The 12295-nt window shown below is 42.7% G+C and overlaps 1 protein-coding gene across 2 annotated transcripts in view; it reads right to left on the bottom strand.

The window, feature by feature from the left end:
• Positions 1 to 12295, bottom strand: part of RAPGEF5 (Rap guanine nucleotide exchange factor 5) — a 372046-nt gene that overhangs the window by 314549 nt on the left and 45202 nt on the right. Inside the window, exon 2 of one of the 2 annotated variants that reach the window (XM_073677777.1) lies at positions 6789 to 6817. The exons of the other annotated variant lie outside the window; for it this stretch is intronic. The gene's annotated coding sequence lies outside the window, so the exon portion shown is untranslated. The remainder of the gene's footprint in view (positions 1 to 6788; positions 6818 to 12295) is intronic. 2 annotated transcript variants of the gene reach the window in all.

Genomic DNA, 12295 nt, shown 5'->3' with positions numbered 1-12295 from the left:
CCCTTGGTCCCCAATGGCATTCCGCAATGTCAATGCCCATGCTGCGGATTTTTCCGCAGCGTATATGCAGCGGTCAAAAATCCGCAGCATGTTCATTAATTTTGCGGAAGCGCAGCGGAATCAATGTGCGGATGGTACCCAAGTATGGATGAGAGGAGACTCTCATCCAGACCTGGGTACCAAAGAACCTGTAAAAAAAAAAGAAAAAATAAAGTTTATACTTATCTTCTGATGTCTTCCCGGTGTTTTCCCGCCGTGGCGCTGTTGTGTGAAGGACCTGCCACGTCATTGAGTCATGTGACCCATCACATGACTCAATGACATCACTGCAGGTCCAGCCCACAACAGCGTGAAGCGCTCAAGACTCCGGACGGGGCAGAGAATGCATCGGAAAGTGAGTATAAACTTTATTTTTTTAATTTTTACCATTCTGATTCTTTTTTTTTTTTTAACTATTACTTGGTCACACTATATAAATTCATGCCGGTTGCATGGATTTATATAGTGTGAACAAGTTGTCAAGCACTTTTCCAAGTGATGCTTAAATCACTTGGAGAACTGTTTGGTAACCCGCATGCGGAAATGCATGCAAAGACGCCTCACAAACGCTTCTACCTGGCGGGAAAACCGCATGTAAGATCCGCATGCGATTTTCCCGCCAGGGAGAAGCGTAAAAAATATGCTTTAGTTCCGCAACGTGGGCACATAACCTAAAAGTCTATCACTGACAGTTCACAGTTTAACTGGATGTAGCAGAGTCAAAGCGGTTATAATCAATAGTTTTTTTCACTTAGCTGACTCTCGCTCCTCACAAGGCAGATGCAAGGTGATGCCGATGTTGATTTTTCAGGCGTCCCCGCCCAAACAATGCTCTGTCTTCTGGCGGCAGAGGGCGGTCTCCGGTTTTACCCGCTGAGCCCCTAGTCCATAACACAGCACCTCACGTGCCCGGCTCCACGGACCCTGCGTCTCTTCTCTAGTTGGCCTAACTCCTCCGGTCCACTGCAATCGGCTCTTGCTCCCAGTCCTGGAGCCAGGAGCCTGGACCCTCTCACGCAGCTCTGCTGAGCCGGATCCAGCTCCGCTTTCCCGCGCAAAACGTACTCGTCTCTTCCTCCCTCTAGTCACACCAGGAGTCCCTCTGTCACCTGACCTCCCAGCTATCCCTCTCGACACACCCCCTGCTTCCCTGTCACATGACTCCTCTGCTTGCAGTCTGTCTTCCCCCTGCAACAAGAGGTACGGCCCCGGCAGTTCCGGATCCCTTGCTCTGAAAGTACTTACACCCCGGTCTTCCCCCTTACATCAGCGTAGTACATACACGGATGTAATAACGCAACCAACCAGTGTCTGATTCCTGCTGCCTGTGGTTTGGGCCGGGCAGAATGTACCTACTGTAAGGTTCCCTTCAATTATTAAAAGGTCATGTATTCTCATTTAGGTGGTATAATGCTCAGCCCTCCTGTTAAAATCTAAAAAAGCTTTTACTTTATAGTGGTTCCAAGATTTTCAGGAGTACTCAGACCACTGGTTAAGCTATTCACTAGCATTATACCATGCTGCGAAAAAATATTGGCATGTATCTTGTTTGCGTCGAGATATCCAAGGCTATCTACATCATACAGAGATGAGCAATGATTAAGTAATTCAGCAAATGTACTGCCTAAAACAGGCTTTTTTTTCTTCAAACAGATCTGTCATCAGATTTCTTGCTTTCCTGTATGCGTAGTATTAAGTGCTATCAATATATGCAAAGCAAATAAAATACTGCAAGGGCCTTGGTGACAGGTAGCCTGTAAAGTGAAAGCTCCTTCTGCAGTAATTCATTAGAAAAAATAATGATACATTAGGTAAAATTCTCTAATGGAGGGCTATTATCGGAATTGCTAGCTTTTGGGAGCCATTCTGATGACACAGCAGTTGATGATGACTGCAGAGGACCAGCAGGAAATCTTACCTCCAACGGCTGTTTTCTCTCATCAGAATCCATATTATCCAGAATCAACTGATTGTAAATGAGTCAGTTCAAGACGACAGAACAGGCATGTTTCTCATATGGTGAGGGTGGGATAAGTGATGGGGTGGTCCGATACCTATAATGCCCTTTATAAATATCCATCTGTAAGCCCTAACCACTTTAGTAATTTGCTTTATTATAAAGTTGACTTCCATTCTCCCTTTATCCGTTTTCTTAGTTCCTGTGATATTTATTTCATTTGAGGGGTCTCAAACAGAAGATCACAGCAGGATGGCCCTACAATCACTTCTTCACAGGTTTCAACACCCCCCTGAAACAGGACATCAACAAGGGGTGGTGCTGCTGTCCCCTGATTACATCCTGTTTCGGGGGGAGGGGTGATGAAGTGGCTGCAGCTATACTTCATCTGTGCCCACATCTTCAGTGGCAGCCACCAGTCCCTGCTTCTATCACCGCTGTCTCTTTTCCTGAAAAGGAGACATTATCAGGGGGCGGAGACAGAAGCAGGGTGAGTAACAACAGTGTTGCCGCTTGATGATGGTGATAGAAACTGTGGGGTGGTGATATTGTCACTCACCCTGCGTCTATCACCACCCCCTGATGACATTTTATTTCAGGAAAAAAAAAAAGGCGGTGGTGATAGAAACCGGGACTGTGGCGGCGGCCACTGAAGATGCAGGAGACAGGGACAGAAGTGTGGCGGTGGACACTAATGATGTGCGCACCAGTATAACAAAACTAGGCCATATCTTTGATAATGAAATTTTATTATCATTGAACGAAATTCATACAGGGTATCCTGTTCCTCTGAGCTTTCTATACAGATCTTCAATTGAGACATGCAATATCACACCAGTTTACACACCAAATGAAGTGTATATCGAGATATCCACTGATTGGGGTGCTCGTTACCCGGGGTCCTGTGGGAGTAATATCCACGCTTTATACATTTCTACTGAACTCCAAAGTTGCATCTACTCAACTCCACGTTGAAGATAAATGGCGCCACCTTATCCCTTCAATAACTGAACAAAGGAATGAAAAAATAGTCTCACACTGTAGTATCCCCAGCAGCCAACAAACTAATACAAATTATACATGTTTCACCAGTCTTATTTAAACCCACTTAAACGATATCTATTTGGTAGATAACCCTTAAGACAGTTGTCATAGGTGTAGTAAACTGGGCATGGATTTCTGGCATCTTATATGGAACTGTACGATACGGAGATATTGGAATGAAGTGATCCCTATGCTATCACAGATAATTAGGGCCCCTATCGTTTGTGTTCCAGAACTCTGTATTGGCAGTGGTAGATGTAGAAATATAGCCTCATTATAAAGGCATATTTCGTGAAACCACATTCTTGGCCAGGAAGGCAATAGCTCTGAGATGGATGAGAGGGAGATCTCCCATCGTCACTCAATGGAAAAAGTTGGTTAATGATATAATATGATCCCTGATGAAGACAGCCGTAGCTGTCGAAACGCGTTGGAATATCGCTGACCCAGCTGAGAAGGCGCCCACAGGCCTCCGTACTGAGTGCACGCCGCTTACCACGTGACAGCGCGTCACTCTGCCCCTCTCGCGTGCCTTCAAGCGAAAGCGCGCCCTTCTCCTCCTCCCTCCCTCTCCCGCTCTGCCTACCCGGAAGCACACGAGCTGCGGCGGTCACCGGCCGGGACTCAGCTCTCGCCCCGGGCTCCATCACCTCCTGACACCACCGCGTGACTGTAGACTGTAAGTACCCTCGGGCCTCGGCCCCCACCGCCTGCTACCACACGTAAACTGCCAGGAATAGACACCTAAACCTGTACTATTATATCCCTGGCAGACTCACAGACCACGCGGTCTGCCCTATACCCATACCCTCCTGCCACACCACAGCATCGTGATACCATTATCTTACTACTCAGCCAGAGCCCCCTGCTATATCAACCCTATAGCCAGAGCCTCCTGCTGCACCAGAGCATTCTATGGCAGGACACATCACTGCCTGACCGACTGACCACCCAGTCAGTGCCTCCTGCTACACCCACCTTGCATCCAGAGCCTCCTGCCGCACCAGGGCATCCTACTACAGGACCACTGCTACCTGACTAACCCACAATTCAGCCAGAGCCTCCTGCTGCACCCTCCGAGCGACCGGAACACCTGATGCACCTGTCCTCTTATGCCAGCAACAAATGAAATTAGGCAAATAACAAGGTAAATAAATACTGAAACTGTAGACCCATCTAACAACACCTCAAACCCTAACCCTCCCTAAGTTCCAAGCAGAACATAGGGTACACCATAGGCACAACGTTGCCAGTACCGCCAGAAGCATCCTGCGGCACCTCTCCTACAGGGACAGGGACAAGCCAGAGCCACCTGCTGCATCTCTCTAAAGGACAACTATAACTATTATACCCAAAACAGAACAGGTCTACCTCAGGGTAAGTCTTAACCCTATCGTACCACCCAAGAACCAAGTATCTACAACACTATACCTAATATTACTATACCGTATTACTAATTCCTAACACGGTTCCTCTTTCACCAGGTTCACCCTTCTACCTCCCAAGTATCAACTACCTCAAGACCCGATGGAAAGTCACTCTATTAATTAATCAATAACCATTTTTAGTTATCGATTTATTTATTTTACTTATTCTTTATATTGACTATTTTAAATATTTTAGAAACAATCTTTTTAAGCACTTGTATCAATAAAGTACATTTTAGCTATTTATTCTCCTGAATTTCTTCCTGCATTCACTACCGTTAGCGCGAATTTTAAACCATAGGTTATTTTATCTAGTATATCTATTACGGACACTCAGTGGTTCCCTGTCCAAAAAATTCGCTGCCTTTGATAGTGAGTAGCCTAATAGCGCCTCCCACACCTAAAACAATGATATAATACCATTTGAAAATATAGTTTATAGGAATATGAGATGCTGTCAAAAATTCCACAAAATTTGGGGAAAGTGGTGTGATTCACCTCTAACAAAATTAATCTCCCAGCACGATGACCTTTGCACTTTCACGATATGTACCCTAAAATGTTCCGGGTTTTTAAATACGTGGATGGAATTTAAGATCTTAGACTAAATAGTGTACTTCTTTCTTGAGATAAAATGCACTGTGACCTAAAATGCGCATGACATTGATATTTCTGAAGAGTCCAATGTACAATAGATTGAACTAAATTAATGTATTGAAGTTTTTTCGCAATGTGTGATACAATCCTCGTAACATTGTTTTGAAATTAATAGCTGCAGATGTTTGGAATAAGAACTGGACTTATATTCTATGACTGTATGTTATATTGTTTATTATGAAGAATTTTTTCAATAAAACAAGTTAAAAAAAATATGTGGGCACAGAAGTGTGGCATCAGCCACTGAAGCTGTGGTCACATCGCCATCACCCCTTTGAAACAGGAAATCGTCAGAGGACAGGAGTGACAGTAGCTGTGGTAAGTAACCGCACCGCCGACTCCGATGATGTCCAGTTTCAGAGGAGGAGGGATGGGGGTGATAGAAGCTTTGGAGGAGTGAATGCAGGGAGGGCCATCCTCCATCACAGGAGGTAAAGTAAAAAACAGATATGAGGATTAACTGTATAGGGAGAATAGTAGGGAATTTTATTATAAAATAGATTACGAAAGAAGTTAGAATGTGATCCGATAGGAGGATAGACATCTCACATTTCAACCTCTTGCTTCTCTATATGTATGGTGCTGGCAAAAAGAGTGCAATGAGACCTCGTGAATCCATAATAAGGAGCCATAGACCTTCTGTGTGCTGCTTGGTCAGGCTTTGTACCCGTTACACAGTATAAGACCTCATGGCCTGCTTAACAAAAAGAAGCAAATTGCACAAAAACAAAGTTTGGATGAAGTACTCATGGGTAAAATCTCGATCTAAACAGTATTTTCTTTATTATCAGAATTGGGCTTTTTCCTCCTCCATGAGCTAGAATTGGTAATTGCCTCACAGGGCTTTATTCTGTCATCCTATGGATAAGCACAGCCAGAGGTTATAATAGTTTTGCCTACCTTAATCAGCAATACCATCTACTAATTTCTAATTAGCTGTAAGAGCAATTCTTTTACAACTCAAAAGCTGCGTGCCCTCACACTTCCAATATATATGAAAATGTGGTTAATTGCTGAAGATTCACAAACTGTACGCAGTCTTCCGTAACAGCAACCGGATTCGATTTCAGCGAGTCATCTGGGAAATCTGAAAGTTAAAAATACTATACATACCCTTACTACTTCATGGTCACCTTGTCTCTTTCCGTTCATTTAGATGTGTAGATTGATAATACAAAGATTGCTGGGTCTGTATTTTTTATTTAAGTATTTTCACTGGCACTTTACATTTTAGATCTTTTGTACTACACCAATAAGGCTGCTTTCACACTGCGTTCTTTGCCAGTAGGGCTTACGACAGAGTCCCCCCGCAAAATGGAATTCAGGCGTATGAGCCAAAGGGGCCATTAACTATAATGGTGCAGATGGAGTCACCGTGCGCTCTGTCGTGCATCATTTTCGGACGTATACACCTACTGTAGGTGGACCCCATTATAATGGCACCGTTGGCGCATACGCCCAAATCTTGTTTCGCAGAAGGTTCGGGATTAAGCACCGGCGGGACCACTGAGCATGGCGAAGAACGCAGTTTGAAAGTACCCTAATAGATGAATCATATGCTGGATGGCAAAGCTATATTTTCGAGACTTTTTGAACAAGGATTCAGGGATTATACATTACAATACAATTATCGGCAGTCATTCAATATCAGTATATTTACTTACTCATACCCCTCGTAGCCAACTGTGCCAATCTGCAGTCATGTGTTTATGGAAGGGCAGGGATGGGAAGTTTTATAGGAGCAGAGGAAGAAAAAAAAAAAAAAGATGCCATTAAGAAAATGGCAGACCCAATTATTAAACGGAAGCTGAAATGCAGGCCTTGCATTACAACAGCGTGCGGTAACACAGATTGTAGTCCTCAGGATAGGTCATCAATGTCTGATCGGTGGGGGCGCGACACCCAGCACTACCGCCGATCAGCAGTTTCTGGCGTCGTCGGCAGCTGGAGCTGCGCAGTTACACAGCTGCACAGCTCCGTCAACTGTATAGTGGCTGCGGCCGGGAACTGCACGTCCGCCCCGTATTCAAATCAATAGTTGGTGGACATGCAGTACCCGGCAGCGGACAGTATTCCGTTGGCTGCTGTGCAGCTCTGTAACTGAGCAATTGCAGCCTTCGCCAACACCAGGAACAGTTGATCGATGGGGGCGCCAGGTGTTGTACCCCCACCGATCAGACATTGACAACCTATCCTAAGGATAGGCCACCAATGTTAAAGTCCCAGACAACCCCTTTAAGTATATAAGATTTAGATGCAAAACCAAAAATGTTAACTCTTGACGTGGAAAATGCTGTTTTTGGAAGAAAGTAATCATGTTTTTCTAATTCTGAACAACTTATTGGATGGAGTACAGCAGTTTTTATATATTTTGCTACATATTGAAATGTTAGAAGCAAATATTTGGTAATTAAGATTTAGTTTATCATAAATTGTAACAAATACTGCTTGTATGCTAATTTCTTGGGCATGTTATCCCAAGAATCTGTCTCAGTATATGTATTTTTTTTTTAACAAGGATATCAAGCTGAAAGTACCAAGCAACCACTCTGACCCAGATTGCTCAGGTCTTCAAGTGAAGGTGAAAATTGGATTAGCGGCGGAAAGGTAATAGGCTGACGATAGTCACACTTTTCTCTATCCAGCATTTTTTTTGCAATAAATGAAGATAGATTGAAAAACATGGGTAGATTTAAGTAATCATAGTATTGTACTATCTGATTCACTATCTTTCATCAAGAAAAATATAGTGCTTTAGTATTATTTCCCTACACCTGAATGGGATTTGTACTCTGTGGAGAATTTAGTAACATTTCTAAATAAAAAACTCCACATTTACCCTAAAATTTGCAACTTTTTGGCACACTACACATCTCATGCCACTTTTCAAAAGTGATTAAAAAAGTAGGGCAAAGTTAGCAGCAGGGCTGCTGATTTAGACTGACCGATTAATCACAAATTCTAATAGGAGGCTTAAACAGTATTTCAATTTCTGACGCATGATCAAAAATGTGCTAAATTTATTAAAAGATGTATACATCTTAATACATTTGGTGTTTTTTACGCTAATGTATTATGGATTGAAACGGATGTATAAAATGCTAGTCTCACTAAATTTCCACCTCATATGAATCTATACATTATGGGCACAACACCATTCAGATGTAAGGAGCAGATGTTCAGTCGCAGAAATGTACGTACCAAATCTGTCACATGTGAAAATATTCTCTTAGAGAAAATACATTATAATCTTCATCCCTTCTCCATCTACCATCTTATCTATATAAGCAGCTGGTTTGAGATTCATACTATTCCCTTATGGCCATACTCCAGCCCATGAATTTGTGCACACTGCATATTAGTTGACCTGTTGGGCTTTGAGTAGAATCCCTATTACCTTTACCTTCTTATTGCTTTTCCTCACATGGGACTGATTTTCATTAACCTCTTTTCTTGTCTAAATGTGTCTTCTCTTGCAGATCACTTGGGCAGAATGAAGATTTAATGAGCTTTGAGCCGCTTTCAGATAAAGCTTCGACAACCCCAATAAAGTCAGAAATGAAATACAATAACGTCCTATTCAGAGGTAGATTTGTTTGTTAGAGGAGGTCTGTTTTTTCGCTCATGAAGTCAAGGTCTACTTTTCTCTCACAGGGTCTGATGACTAATATATTGTACAGGTCTGTTCATCTTCCCTGAAACCCAAACATATGAAAGTGAACCACTCACAATAATGCATTATATCAGAGTTTGTGCTGACTGCAATGACACTGCAAAGTAGAAATACAACAGAACAGTACACAAAACGCTCAAGTTTAGGAAACTGGAATACATTGTATGTGTAAAAAAATTTTACTTAAGGGGTTTTCCACTACTAGGACAACGCCTTCTTGAACTAAATGTTTAGCCCTAATAAAATAAAAAATACTATACTTGCCTCCTGTGCCGGCGCCGTTCCAGCACTTGCGGTCCCGGGGCTGTGATGCGGTGGAATGACACGTGAGCCCAGCGCCAGCGTCCCTGTCTCTGCCTCCTGTCGCATTGAACATGAAGAAGAAGTCAGAGATCAGCTGCAGCCCAGACTGCCTCTTCATGCTCGATTTGTCTGAAAGCGGGGGCAGTGACGCTAGCGCTGATTGGGCGCCAAGCAGCACGTGTAATTCCACCGCAACACAGCCCGGGACCACAAGTGCTGACACCGCTGGAACGGCGCCGGCACGAGAGGGGAGTACAGGTTTTTTTATTTTATTGGGTCCAAACATTTAGATCAAGAAGGGGGATGTCCTAGTAGTGGACAATCCCTTTAAAAAAAAAAAAAAAAAAAAATATTCCAAAAGTATTGCGAATTTCTGTCTTGGGGTTGTATCTGCTAGTGCAACTTAATTTTATTAAATACACACAAAATAACTTGCTCTCCCTGGATTCTATAGGGAGAGAGGGGGATAAGCGGCTGAGGTTCAGTGCCCATAGCAATGAAGTATACTGATGGCTGAAGAACAAACCCGAAAAAAAGGCACTTAAAAAGGGTATGTTAATAGGTATCTTCATGAATGTAACAAAATGTCATCAAGTAATTCAAATAGCAATCCATCCTAGTCACATGTCAGGAGGGTTAGCAAAATAGCCCAAGTCCTGATACTATGGTGGGAGTGTGGGCAGTTCATTCCTACAGGCACCAAGTTAAACCAACTCCTAGCAAACATTATATAAAAGGAGACACCGGAGTTATGATGGCTAAAACATACATATTTTATTTATTAAATCCAAAAAGTCCACCATCGCGCCCCTTGTGCTGCCTCTTCTTCCTACGGCTCACGGCCACTCATTATTGGTAAGATCATCATTGGACTAACTAGCCTGTTTCTATGTAAATTGCTGATGGACGCTCCTGATACACTTATACTGACATTTGTTATATGATGGAGATTATTCCTATGCCCTACCTGTGCTGCGCTTTATATTTACAGTGCATTGTGAAAGTATTTGGCCCACTTGAACTTTTTTACCTTTTGCCACATTTCTGACTTCAAACATAAAGATATAAAATTCTAATTTTTTGGGGAAGAATCAACAACAAGTGGGACACAATCGTGAAGTGGAACAAAATTTATTGGATATTTTAAACTTTAAAAAATTGAAAACTGAAAAGTGGGGCGTGCAATATTATTCGGCCCCCTTGAGTTAATACTTTGTAGCGCCACCTTTTGTTGCGATTACAGCTGCAAGTCACTTTGGGTATCTATCAGTTTTGTACATCGAGAGGCTGAAATTCTTGCCCATTCTTCCTTGCAAAACAGCTCGAGCTCAGTGAGGTTGGATGGAGGGCGTTTGTGAACAACAGTTTTCAGCTCTTTCCACAGATTCTCGATTGGATTCAGGTCTGGACTTTGACTTGGCCATTCTAACACCTGGATACGTTTATTTTTGAACCATTCCATTGTAGATTTTGCTTTATGTTTGGGATCATTGTCTTGTTGGAAGATAAATCTCCGTCCCAGTCTCAGGTCTTTTGCAGACTCCAACAGGTTTTCTTCCAGAATGGTCCTGTATATGGCTCCGTCCATCTTCCCATCAATTTTAACCGTCTTCCCGGTCCCTGCTGAAGAAAAGCAGGCCCAAACCATGATGCTGCCACCACCATGTTTAACAGTGGGGATGGTATTTGGAGGGTGATGAGCTGTGTTGCTTTCACGCCAAAAATATTGTTTTGCATTGTGGCCAAAAAGTTTGATTTTGGTTTCATCTGACCAGAGCACCTTATTCCACATGTTTGGTGTGTCTCCCAGGTGGCTTTTGGCAAACTTCAAACGAGACTTTTTATGGATATCTTTGAGAAATGGCTTTCTTCTCGCCATTCTTCCATAAAGGCCAGATTTGTGCAGTGTACGACTGATTGTTGTCCTATGGACAGACTCTCCCACCTCAGCTGTAGATCTCTGCAGTTCATCCAGAGTGGGCCTTTTGGCTGCATCTCTGATCGGTCTTCTCCTTGTTCGAGATGAAAGTTTAGAGGGACGGCCGGGTCTTGGTAGATTTGCAGTGGTCTGATACTCCTTCCATTTCAATATGATCGCTTGCACAGTGCTCCTTGAGATGTTTAAAACTTGGGAAATCTTTTTGTATCCAAATCCAGCTTTAAACTTCTCCACAACAGTATCTCGGACCAGCCTGGTGTGTTCCTTGGTCTTCATGATGCTCTCTGCACTTGAAACAGAACCCTGAGACTATCACAGAGCAGGTACATTTATACAGAGACTTGATTACACACAGGTGTACACTATTTATCATTACCAGTCATTTAGGACAACATTGGATCATTCAGAGATCCTCACTGAACTTCTGGAATGAGTTTGCTGCACTGAAAGTAAAGGGGCCGAATAATATTGCACGCCCCACTTTTCCGTTTTTAATTGGTTAAAAAAAAGTTTAAAATATCCAATAAATTTCGTTCCACTTCACGATTGTGTGCCACTTGTTGTTGATTCTTCCCAAAAAAATAGAATTTTATATCTTTATGTTTGAAGCCAGAAATGTGGCAAAAGGTAGAAAAGTTCAAGGGGGCCAAATACTTTCACAATGCACCGTACATCTTTTGCAGCTTATTTTTGATGCTTCTTATTAGGGTTCTGTTCCCTTTTGCGCTGTGGAGGATTTGGTTGCACTTTGTTGCCGTCAGTTGCTGGTGTTTGTCTACATGAAAGAATTTTTTTGTATTTAATAAAATATGTATGTTTTAGCCATCATAACGCCGATGTCTCCTTTTATATAACATGTCAGGACGGGCTGTAGTCTTAACAAACCCAGCTCTCAAGCATTGTGTCTCAACTGACAGAGAAGCTTGGTCTTAGGCACACACAAGCTTCTGGAAAAGCAATGTGACAGAATAAGAAAAAGCCTCTCAAATGGATGCTCACAAATTACAGAGGCTAGAGAAAAATCTCTTGTGCTCAGTCAGTCGAAAAGATTTATTTCTTCTGATATCACAGCCCTTCTCTTTGGTTTAGAAGGTACATGTGGTTATGATACAGTGCTACTGTCAGTTGAGACAAAAGTCTTGTGAGCTGTAACTTCAAACTACAGCTCGTCCTGACAAGTAACTAAGACTTGCTTAAATTAAGGCACGGGTGAAGGGGGGGTGGGTTACTACTTTCAAGGAGAACCCCTTTAAGGT

Source organism: Phyllobates terribilis, unplaced genomic scaffold (genome assembly GCF_046119375.1).
Source record: "Phyllobates terribilis strain yellow unplaced genomic scaffold, ASM4611937v1 Scaffold_4__5_contigs__length_816908805, whole genome shotgun sequence".
In the NCBI taxonomy this organism is placed as follows: domain Eukaryota; kingdom Metazoa; phylum Chordata; class Amphibia; order Anura; family Dendrobatidae; genus Phyllobates; species Phyllobates terribilis.
The sequence above is the reverse complement of the archived record's forward strand: the minus strand, read 5'-3'. Positions and strand labels throughout refer to the sequence as shown.